The sequence below is a fragment of the Triticum dicoccoides genome, chromosome 4A (assembly GCF_002162155.2).
Source record: "Triticum dicoccoides isolate Atlit2015 ecotype Zavitan chromosome 4A, WEW_v2.0, whole genome shotgun sequence".
NCBI classification, from domain to species: Eukaryota; Viridiplantae; Streptophyta; class Magnoliopsida; order Poales; family Poaceae; genus Triticum; species Triticum dicoccoides.
Genome location: NC_041386.1, coordinates 613,191,363 through 613,204,001, shown reverse-complemented (window position 1 = coordinate 613,204,001; position 12,639 = coordinate 613,191,363). Strand labels below are relative to the sequence as shown.

Here is a 12,639-nt window from a genome sequence, read left to right as displayed (position 1 = left end):
TGCACTACGACTGCTAACTCCAAGTCATGCGTAGCGTAATTCAACTCATGGGGCTTCAGTTGTCTTGAGGCATATGAAACCATTCTCCCATCCTGCATAAGCACTGCTCCAAGTCCTCGACATGAAGCGTCGCAATACACCTCATAATCCTTGGTCTGATCTGGCAAAATCAACACTGGTGAGGTAACCAAGTGTTTCTCCAACTCCTGGAGACTAGCCTCACACTGCTCAGTCCATATGAACTTGGTATCTTTCTTCAACAACTCCGTCATAGGCTTCGCAATCTTTAAAAAATTCTCAATAAACCTCCGGTAGTATCCTGCAAGTCCAAGAAAACTCCGGATCTCTCCAACTGTTGTTGGGGCCTCCCACTTGGTCACGGTTTCAACTTTAGCGGGATCTACTGCTATACCTTCTCTGGATATAACGTGTCCGAGGAATCCTACTTCCTTCAACCAAAACTCACATTTGCTGAACTTGGCATATAATTGATGTTCTCTGAGCTTTCCAAGTACCAAATGCAAATGCTCCTTATGCTCCTTTTCATTCTTCGAATAAACCAGGATATCATCAATGAACACTACGACGAACTTATCCAAAAACTCCATAAACACTTTGTTCATCATGTTCATAAAATAGGCGGGCGCGTTAGTCAGACCAAATGAGATAACGGTATACTCATACAGCCCATACCTGGTGGTAAAAGCTGTCTTCGGAATATCCTGTTCTCGAATCTTCAACTGGTGGTACCCTGATCGCAAATCGATCTTGGAAAACACTTTAGCTCCTTGTAGTCGATCAAACAGATCATTCATCATTGGTAGCGGGTACTTGTTCTTGATTGTTACTTCATTCAATCCTCGATAATCAACAACCATCCTTAACGATCCATCCTTCTTCTCCACTAGTAGTACTGGTGATCCCCAAGGTGAAGAACTTGGGCGAATATATCCCTTATCCAGTAATTCTTTAATTTGTTTCTTAATTTCCACCAAATCCTTTGTTGGCATCCTATATGGTCTCTTTGATATTGGCCCTGTGCCTGGCAATAGCTCAATCAAAAACTCAATATCTCTATCCGGTGGCATGCCTGGCAACTCCTCTGGAAATACATCAGGGAATTCCCTTACCACTAGTACTTCCTCCTGCACAATTCCTGTTAATGAATTTACTTGTGTCTTGTTTGGCGCATGCCGAGATACATACTTGATCCTTCTCCCTTCTGGGGTGGTAAGCAAAATTGACTTACTAGCACAATCGATGTTTCCTCCATACATCGACAGCCAATCCATACCAAGAATCACATCCATACCTTGAGATTCCAGAATAATTAAATCTGTTGGGAAAACATGCCGTCCTATACTTAATGGCACTTGAAAGCATCCTTGACTGGCCATCTATTCTGCTCCTGGTGAGCTTACTAGCATAGGTGTTTTGAGAACCCTAGTGGATAGGCTATACTTTTCCACAAATCCCCTTGATATGTATGAATACGATGCACCAGTATCAAAAAGAATGAGTGCAGTAAATGACTTAACCAAAAACTTACCTATTACTGCATCGGGCTGAGCTTCAACCTCCTCCACATTAACGTGGTTCACCTGTCCCCTGTTGAAAGGGTTCGGCTTCTTTCCAGAGCTTCCATTGCCGTTTTGGCCTTCAGGACATTCATTGGCATAATGTCCGGTCTTGGAACACTTGAAACAGGTGACTTGACTCAGATCTCTCTTGGCTGGGGTTGATGGGGTGATGCGGTTCTGGCCATTACTTCCTCCATTCCCATTACCATTCTTGGTGCCATTGTGATTGTGCGAGCTACCTACTCCATGGGTATGCTGAAAATGTCCTCCCGGTCTAGGGGTAAAACGTGGCTTCTGCTGAGCTCCTGAATTATACTTTTCTTGTCCATACTTCCTCTTGCGGTTCTCAATTTGCTACTGCTTCCCTTCAATCATAAGAGCACGGTCTACCAACTCCTGGTAGTTGTTGAAGGTGGCTACCATCAACTGCATACTCAACTCATCATTCAGTCCTTCCAGGAACTTCTCCTGCTTAGCTGCATCCGTAGCAACGTCATCTGGGGCATAACGTGCTAGCTTACTAAACTCCTCCACATACTGGCCAACTATCCGTCCTCCTTGGCGCAAGTTACGAAACTCATGCTTCTTCATGGCCATAGCTCCTGCTGAAACATGGGCAGTACGGAAAAGCCTGCTGAAACTGGTCCCATGTGACAGTGTCTACAGGGAAAGTGGCTGTGAAATTCTCCCACCATGATGCTGCGGGTCCTTCTAACTGATGTGCGGCAAACTTCACCTTCTCCGCATCTGTGCATCCTGCTGTGATCAACTCCCTAGCTGTCTTGCGGAGCCAATCATCTGCTACTATCGGCTCGGTGCTACTGGAAAACACCGGCGGATTCAGCCTAAGAAAACGGGCTAAGTGGTCAACAGGTGGTGGTGGTGGTGGTGGGTTGTTGTTGTTGTTCCCCTGATTCTGATTCTGGACTAGCAACTGCATCAAGGTGTTCTGCTGCTGGATCAACTGGGTGAGCTCCGGCGGAAAGGCAAATCCGGGGTCACGTCTCGGAGGCATCTGAGGGTTTAGAAAAGATGAGATATAAGATTAGAGGGGGTCTAAATAGAAAACACTACCCATATGCACATGAGGCAAAAGCAAACAATTCACTTCATTCAATCAAACAAAGGCATACAATAGATCTAACTATCGAAAATTGCTCAGACTACTATATTTACATGGTGGACTACTACTACTGATGAGGTGGTCTACTAGAAATATTCTACGGTTGTAGACTCCATGATATCTGCTCCTTCTTCATCAACATAGTCATCATCGCTACTATCTGCTTCCGAGTCGGTGCCGTCGATGATGATGTAGTCTTCCGGGCTAATCTCCTTGGGTTCTTCATCTTCATCTACTGGTGTCGGGCCTCCCATAAATATTCCAATCTTCTTGATGAGGTCGTCATTCTTCTCCACCAATACTTCAATTTCTTCTTCATAATCTTCACGTGTAGCCTTGAGTTCTTCCTCCAATTCCTTGATTCTAGTCTTAGCCTTCTTCAGATCTATCATGTCGGCGCACATCTGATTCTCCTGTCGTCGAATGTGCTGGTTTAACTCCTGGATAAAAGCTGCAATTGATCTATCCTTCCTGGTGCTAATCATCTCCCAGTGTTCATCTCGGCGCCCACAAATCTGGTAGATAGTATCCTTGAGATCCTTGCGGTAGACTTCTTCAATGCGTCCCATGGCGATGTGAGCTGCCATACTCTTTCCTAGACTCCAAGTTGGTGTATCAAAAGAAAACTCTATGGGCTCAGTGACTGGCATGAACGTCCTTTCTGGAACTTGAACTTGAATCATCCAGCGCTCTTCTTCAAGTAAAGTGGTGTTGTAGGTTCCCGTGAAGCTTGGTACTCCTATGTTCAGGTATCTAGTGACTTCCTTCAAGTGGTGTCCAAAGGGTGTATCTTCGTCCAGTTGGGTGAACTTGTTCCTTGCATCCGCCATCCTAAATAGTAGAAAAGATGAGAGGTCAGAAGAGAAGAGAGTGAGTAGTGATCTAGGTCTTTAGCTTAGTGGTCGTGTCCTACAGTCAGCGTGTGCTCTGATACCATCTCTGTAGCGACCAGACCTCAAACAGTCTGATCTCTGTGCTCCGTTGTCATCCCTGGATCAGTAATGCTGACACCACACAGTACTCGGAGTATTTATAGCAGAGTAGCAATCACACACTTATTACATCGAGTGTCTCAGAAGAGAACTCATTACAATAAATATGGCTTAAGGCCATCTAATAACGATAACAGCAGAAGGCTTAGAAGATAAGTGAGTCGATCAACTCCAACGACATCACTGAGTATAGAACCACGACCTAAAAACTCCTTAATCGTCGTCTGAAAAGTCTGCAACATTAACGTTGCAGCCCGGAAATGGGTCAGCACATGGAATATGCTGGCAAAGTAACACATAGAGAGTAATGGAATGAAACAACTATACTATATGCATATTTGGCTGGTGGAAAGCTCTATGGTTACAGTTTTGCATAAAGCCAATTTTTCCCTACTTCAAAGGAATAAATTTAATTACTATCATGGTGGTTGTTAAACATTGAGAATGGTTGACAGCATTCTCAATCCCAATTAAGCATCATCATTAAACAAACCCAACAAAATTAATTTTAGAGTAACATGTTGAGATTCACATGATAATCTAGATACTAGATACTCAAGATGTCCATAACCGGAGACGCGGCTAACCATGATTAGTTTATTATACTCTGCAGAGGTTTGCGCACTTTTTCCCACAAGACTCGATCGCCTCTGTTGGATTTCTCGCACTACATGGTGTTTGAGAAATGGATGACTGAGACATAGTCTTTCAGAAGCACTAGCACCTTACGATGGATAGACCGGTACACCTACTTTCCCCTACATCTGCTAGTCTACCATGTAAGAGTTTGCACGACTTAATCAACTATGCCAGAGCCCATAATGGCTTGTGGCTGCACACGGAAGTTTCTAGTATGAATAATCTCATGATCCCTTTGAGCCTGGGTGGCGGTCCAAAAGAAAACAGGCATGTCCTGGAATACCCAGGTGCCTCAATCCACCCAGATGTGTGTTTAAGTTGCCACCTTAGATAAACCATTAATTATCAATCTCACATCTATCATGGATATCACTCACCCAATCCACGTCTACTAGCATAGCATGGCATAATAAGCAAACGTAGAAGTAACTCCCAAAGGTTTGACAATAAACAGGTAATAGGTACTACCTCATCTACTTCCCATCCCACAGTTTAATTAGATCCTAATCATGCAATGTGTGAAGATTGATCTAATGCAAAAAACTGGGTTGTAGAAAAGGTATGATCAAAGTGTTACTTGCCTTGCTGATGATCCGCGAAACCTAACGATTCGAAGTAACAGGTGGCGCACTCCGGGTACTCTATCGCAGACAACAAACAAGCATACAATAAGTACTCATCTAATGCGCAGGTAAAACTCAAATAAGAGATCTAACCAGAAGGTTCATCTTAAGAACTCCGGTTGGCAAAAAGAATCAAATCGAACGAAGCAAAGAAAGTCAAACGGCGAAAGAAAACAACTTCGTTCTAGTAATCTGAATCTAAGTCAAATTTTACAGTAGCAAAAACTTGTTTAAGTTGATTATTCGGATAGAGGGTTTCGAGACGAAACTCCAGGCGCTTGAATCGCCTGATTCCGATAAACGAGCGAAAAGTTAAACTAAAATGAAAATTGGATCAGAAATCGCGATCACAAAATAACCACGGAAAATCCGACGAAAAAGAAAAAACGACGAACGGATTTCTTTTTTAAAAAAAGGCGGCGGGGCTGGGGCTGGGGCGCGGCTAGGGTTTGGGACGGCTACTCGGGCCTCGGGCGCGCCTTATAAAGGCCCCGGCCAGGCAGAGTCCTGGCCGAGTACGGCCCAAAGTCGGTTCCTTTTCTTAAATAATTACGCTCGGAAGAAAAATAAAAAGAAATACTAAACGGACTCCAAAAATCCCGAAATAAATTTCCCGGGCTTCTAGAATCAAGCCCGATAAAGTGAACATTTATTTGGGCCCTAAATGCAATTTTGAAAAACGCGCATTTTTTCCTAAATTCAAATAAAAACAACAAAAAACTCCGAAATAAAACTATTTGATTTTTTTATTAAATCCTCAATATTTCTATATTTTGGGAAAGTCATTTTATTCCCTCTCTCATATTTTTGTAATAGAAATAATTGATGATAAAATAAATAAAATCAAATGATCCTATTCTCAAAATTTGAGAAAACTCAAATATGAAAATAACGAAATCCCCAACTCTCTCCGTGGGTCCTTGAGTTGCTTAGAACTTTCTAGGATCAAAACCCAAAAGCAAATAAAATATGATATGCATGATGATCTAATGTATAACATTCCAAATTGAAAATTTGGGATGTTACATTTGTCTAGGTTCCTTACTTTGTTCTTCTTCCTCTTCATTTTTTGTTTTTCTTTCCCAGAAAGTGTTTGGTTATACCGAACTGATAGGGGTGAACATCTTTAAATGTATATACCTCAAGATACCTGGGGGCTTCTATAACGAAGCTTATTATTAATGTTTATTCCTTCTATTGTCTGTTTCACACAGTCTCTTCGCCATTATATGCGCCTCTATGACTTAAGTTTTTGCCAAGCTGGGTTGCCTGGCTCCTGTGCTTATACCCTACGTTCTCGATTGTTCGGCTAGGGTGTAAAAGGAGCACCTCTTTGATTGTTACAACCGGGTAATTTGGGCCTGTACCTCAGACGGGTGAAGCCGAAAGCTAGCATTTTTAAGGGAAAAATTGGTCAGTGGACACACAAGAATCGTTTTTTTCAAAGGACAAGCTTCCTGTAATCCTATCTCTAGGATCAAAGCCTAGGCATGCATAAATACGCATGCTGACCCAGGGAAAGGAACCCTTAACGGAACTATCCTCCCTGGAAGATGTTTCTTACGTTAAATAGTAATATAACATAACTCCCTGAACAAAACTTGTCTCTTTAAGCAAAATGACCGGAGTGCCTGGTTTCCAAACATACTGAGTGTTTACCACAAGTATAGTATCCGGAAACACTCCAACCCTTGGGTTCAGAAGGTTGAAGTCGAAGGCCTGCCATGACAATTTTTTTACAAAGTTCGGTTGGAGATAAGTTTGATGATAAAGTACATTGTTACATCAAATAAAACACCTATTCTTTATCTATGCCATCTATAAGACTGTCTAAACTACAGTCTTATTGCGAAAACTTTGAGGCTATCATTACTTGGTCATACACCAAGCTTACGGGAATTTCTTTTCCGTATGGTCCCCGAGGACCAACCCGGGCCATATGATTCGGATTAAGCTCGGTATAGCGCGTTTTCACCATGGCCCAAGCCTCTCGTGCACCTTCTTGGCATGCTGAAACCTTCCATAGTTCAAAGCGACGCCGAGCTCCTTTGAATAAGTTCGCAAGATCCTCCATAATTTCTGAAGGAGAACTGAATGGCCATAAGGCTTTAGCCATGTTTTTCATGGCTTTCCGAACTCGCTCATGCACTTTGGATAGTTCTTGTAGCATGTCGCCTTGAAATCCGGATACTTCTCCTTCGGGCTGCCCAGTTAGCAAACATGTAGGAATAGCATTGTAAAGCTCTGAATCATTGGATAATATGAAAGCAAGGTTAAAGGTCATACTGAATATGCCGCCTTTTAACTTTGTATTCTCCTTCACAGCATCCGACAGTTGGGCCCTTAAGTCCTTATCTCTTCGGCTTGCTTGACATTTTCATCCAGCAGTTTGTTCTTTTGCTCAATGGTCTGTGTTAATACACGTTGAACCGCTGCTTCCTGCCCTTCGACATATTTTTTGTCCTCCTGAGCCTCCAGTTGATCTGTCGATTCCGCCACTGAAAATAAAACAATGTATGCTTCAGCATCATTGATGGCAAAAATCATATTTTACGGACACTTTTTCGTCCTTACCATTGGATCCATTTTTGGATTTATTCAGGTCTTCTAGCTCGGTGGTGATGGCATTCAGCTTGATGCGGTTTGCTTCGAGCTCCTTGGATAACACATCAGAACCTGCGGTCATAACGATCCTTAAATCAGTTGGGCCAACTGCTTCAAGTCTCGGGGGCTACTAGCATATGCTTATTAAATTTACACAAATCCTTACCCGCATATCTTTTGAAAGCAGGTGAGCAGCCTCGGCAAGCCTGTCCCGAGCAGCTCAGATATACGCATCCATAGAGTTGAGGGTGTTAAACACCTCCTCAGTAAATATTGGGTCGCGCATGGCCTCTTTTCGTCGCTGATGATTCATCGCGCTCTCTACTTCCGAAGTGGTGACCGATACATTATCTGAATCCTCTTGTGGAGGATAATCCGGCATTACGCCCGTATTGGCTCTTGTCCTTGTTGATGGGCCCGGGGCCGAATTGGTTGGTGTTCGGCCAGCAGGGTCTTCGGACATAGTTCGGTGTACACTCCTTCTGGAATAAGACAAAGGGAAAATGTGACAATCCGGCCTTACTACCAGGCACATATTGAAAACCATACCTCTTTGATGAAGGAAGGGGCTCGATAGTGCCCCCCCCCCCCCGCTTCCTTCCGCTTCGAAGACTCGCCCTGCGTAGGCGTCGTCCTTTTAGAGGATGACCTTGATGCAGTACGACGAGCAGAGTGTCGCCCCCTTTGAGCACGAGACAGTGCGGTGGGTGAGGCGCGAAGGGAAGGATCTCTTTTGGAAGATGTCTCCTGGGTACTTACATTGGAGGAGGGAAGAAGGCCGGGATAATCGGCTACAATAGCCACTTCTGTACCATCGTGGCTCACCTGATAGAAAACCCCCTTAGTGAGTTCTATGAATATATCCGGATCCTCTTCAAATCCGGGATCTTTATCGCGAATATGATCCTCTAGCTGCGGGGCAGGGCAATAAACCCCCTCGATCACCTTCCTCCATTCCTGTTGTAAACGATCGAATATATTTCGATTAGCATGTCCCAATAAAAAGAGGTTGGATAAAGCTAGAAATTGAAAAAAAAACTTACCCAGTCGATGGGGTTATACATGGAAAAACCTTCCCGACATTTCAAATGGACAAATTCCTCTTTCTCCCCCCTTATAAAGATCAGCTAAGATGGCAGCCAAGTCAGCTGGAGTATCCGGACCTTCGCGTAGGCAGCGGGATGCATCATCTTGCCCACTGTAATGCCACATGGGAAAGTTTGGAATGGACAAGCACTCTAACCTTGCTGACTAGCCTCTTAATCTCCGCGCTGTCTTCTTCCTTGGGGCTTCGAGGGCGCTAGTTGAAGCATTTCTTCAAAGGAGCGCTAGAGAATTCGGGAAGACCACGCTGAACTAGGTCCGGAAGAACAACGTCTTCGATATAAAACCACTCCGAGGGCCACTCTTCGGTTCCCTTCTTGGGAGTGCCAGACAGGTAACCTGTCCCTGCTATGCGCCACACTTCGGCGCCGCCTACCTCGAATATGGATCCCTTTTGGGAGCGAGGGACGAGGCAAAAGAATTTCCTCCATAGCTCGAAATGAGCCTCACAGCCTAAGAATAGCTCGCAAAGAGCAACGAAACCCGCAATGTGCAGGATAGAGCCTGGCGTGAGATTGTGCAGTTGGAGCCCGTAAAACTCCAGGATACCTCTAAGGAAAGGATGGATTGGAAATCCTACACCTCTTAGGAGGAAGGACACGAAGCACACCCGCTCCTCTTTAGTGGGGTTGGGGAAGTTTTCCGCCCAGGCTTCACCGTCGATCGAAGTTAATCCAGCCTGAACGGAGACTAGATCCGCAGGAGGGAGATATCCCTCCGTTTGAAGTCTATTCAGATGGGCATGAGATGCTGAGCAGCTTTCCCAATCGCCTGCTTGAGGGCCGTGGGGGCACGAGGAGGAGCTGGGGCGCTTGCCATGTTTGCAGGATTTTTTGTGGCTGGCTCTAAGGGTTTCTGCGTGGTGTGGAATGGGATCTGAGATCCAATATCTTTAAATAGATGCCATCCTCGCATGGCCGAGGGTTTATTTGCAAAAAATACATGGACTGTTCGCATTCATTTGACGCATGGAAGCCGAGGCGACAGAGGGAAGGAATCATCAAGACGGGGTATCAAAGTCAGAGCTGAACTATCGTTGTTCCGAAGAAGAACCTGCCTTGCAAGACCGAAGACATGTAGCCAAATACAACCTCGTCATTGAAGGCAAGTTCGGGGGCTACTGAGGGAGTCCTGGATTTGGGGGTCCTCAGGGGTCCGGACTACTGAAGGTGGGCCGGACTGATGGGCCATGAAGATAAAAGCAGAAGGTCATCCCTCGTGTCCGGTTGGGCTCCCATATATGTAGAAAGGCAAGTTAGATGTCCGGATGTAATGATTCCTTCCTCCTCAAGTCATCTCTGTACAAACCCTTGGCCCCCTCCGACGTGTATATAAGCCGGAGGGTTTAGTCCGTAGAGGCTAACAGAACAATCACATGTTAGACTTCTAGGGTTTAGCCAATACGATCTCGAGGTAGATCAACTCTTGTAATCCCCATACGCGTTAAGATCAATCTAGCAGGAAGTAGGGTATTACCTCCATCAAGAGGGCCTGAACCTGGGTAAACATCGTGTCCTTGTCCCCCCTACTACCACCAATCCTCAGATACGTAACTTGGGCCCCCTATCCGAGATCTGCCAGTTTTGACACCGACAGCTGTCTCCTATCCTTTTTGTGCTTGCCATCACCCCCCTGCACCACATCTTGCACAAAGCCATAGTGCAAGGAAAGCTCCAACCGCTTCGTGGAAATCCGGCAACTCTCCGTGCATCTCTGTATGTCGATGACACCGTTGTTTTTATTAAGCTAGACAAGGAAGATGTTGGTTACCTCGCATCCACTCTTGATACGTTTGGGGAGGACATGGGCTTGGTCACCAACTGCAGCAAGAGCCTGGTGGCTCCAATCCATTGTGTTGGCCTTGATCCAGGACATTCTTCACCACGGCGAAGCTTTCATCCTTCCCCATGAGATACCTTGGGCTTCCCCTTTCGGTCACCAGGCTCAAAGCGATACATTTCCTGCCTCTTGAAGATAAGATTGCCCATAAGCTTGCGTCATGGATTGGGCAACTTATGGCGACTCCTGGCAGGGCCGTCCTGGTCAAGGCGGTGCTAACGACCATTGCCATCTACACTATCACATCGCCCGTGCTCCCATCAGAGGTGATGTACTGCAGGATGCTGCTAACGTGACACATGAATCAGAGATCTTTCAACCAAACTGTGTGAGATGCATTAATCGCAAACTTTACACTTTTTGTTGTTCATACTTTTGTGTGCGAGAGAGGCATGATATGTTGAATTACTAACGTAGTAGAAATTCTCTTCTAGCTGGTGGCTTGATTTTAGTTTCTTCTATGTCATACTTTGTCATACCCCTCTTTTTAAACTTGTTTTTCAACATTAATGTATCATATACATTTATGAATATAACATCACACATGGATGACAAAGGAAGCGACCTTGAGAATGACAAAAATATAAAAGGTAAAGTGCCGTGTCTTGACGATCCAAAATTAGAAGAGAGAGGATATCATGTAGAAATCACCGACACGGAAGCGTTAGAGGATTTGCTTTTGGAAGAACTTGCTACACTGATTTGTAACATTTTTCTATATATATTCATTTTTGAGTTTTTTTAGTTGATACAGAAAGTTAACTAGGTAACACTGCAAAATTTTGTTAACACATTATTTTTTTGGTAACCCTTGAAGATCCAGTGTCTTCATACTCTTTGCTGAAATTTCTAAACTAGTCAATACATGTATTTGTTAACTAAGCTACTTCAGATGGAAGGAAGTATATGGTTTTTTTGACTTTTTATATTGGCTGAGCCTGACCTGTAATTTATCTTTGTTCAATAGTTTTTTTCGAATGTGTGTAAAAACAAACAAACCAATTCATGGCCAGCCTAATCACAACAAACAAAGTAAGCAGCCCAACTCAAAGTAACAAATAAACAGAAAAACAGAAATAAGCCCAACGCTAAGCCGGATACAACTCAACAAAAGGACAACTAGTAAACATGCCTAATGTACCATGATGACGTCAACGGATTGAGACTTCGTGAAGTCTCAATCGACTGAGACCTAAACAAACCCATTAGCTAATATTCGGCTCTGTCTAAAAAAGTAATATTCGGCTCTGTCTAAAAAAATAATATTCGGCTAAGAATACATTGAGACCTCCAAATCCACGGAATGGATTCACACGGAACGAGTCCTGTCCACCACCGCAACCCTATCGCTCACTGCTCCTCTCCGGTGCGCTGCTCGATCTCCTTCTTCCTCCCATCTAGGTGTGCCGCGGGCCCTCTTCCTTGCTCCATCTCCTGCACAACTGTCCCTCTCCCTCGATCCATCTCCCGCGCCGTCGTTTTTCTCTCTTTGCGCTGTTGACGTGTGCGCCATCAGTCCTCTCTTCCTTGGATCCGCGTCGACGGCTTATTCATCTCATCCTCTATCGATCTGATCTGCAGGATACAAGGGGAAGAAGGCAGGGGTTAGGTGGAGATAATTGCATGTTTAGTCCTTATAGTTGTAGGCAATATCTAACATGGTCCTCATAGTTAGGAAGTACTTCAATACAGTCCTTGTACATGCGAATACAGCGTCTATACGGTCCTTGAGGTTGCAACAACGGTCCTGGCTATACGTAGCCCGTATCCGTCCACTGCCACGTCAGCATCGGTCCCACATGTTAGCGAAGCAAACCCTTCCGCCATGTGAGAAGCGGAAGGTCCACGCGGGCGGGCTTTGGGCCGGGCCGACGCGACGCGGTGGAACAAGGAAGGAAGGCGGACCTGCTGTAGTAGTACACGGCTACACCCACCCGCCACGGACGGACGGACGGACGCGGCCTCTCTCATCTCACCTGTCTACCCTTCCCCACCGCGTGCCGACTCTCTCCCCTCCCCTCCCCTCCCATATCTCGCGCGACCTAGCTGGAACGCCGCCCCCTCCCCTCCCCTCCCCCGGTGGACGGCGGCTCGGCGGCCGCCCTCCCCTTCTCGTCGGAGGTACGGCTCCCCCT

General features: G+C 45.2%; 1 protein-coding gene across 3 annotated transcripts in view; it reads left to right on the top strand.

Moving 5' to 3' along the window:
• Positions 1-12,490: 12,490 nt before the first annotated feature.
• LOC119287341 overlaps positions 12,491-12,639 on the top strand; it is an 8,923-nt gene continuing 8,774 nt past the window's right edge. For all 3 annotated transcript variants that reach the window (XR_005140817.1, XM_037566877.1, XM_037566878.1), the window contains exon 1: positions 12,491-12,625. The gene's annotated coding sequence lies outside the window, so the exon portion shown is untranslated. The remainder of the gene's footprint in view (positions 12,626-12,639) is intronic.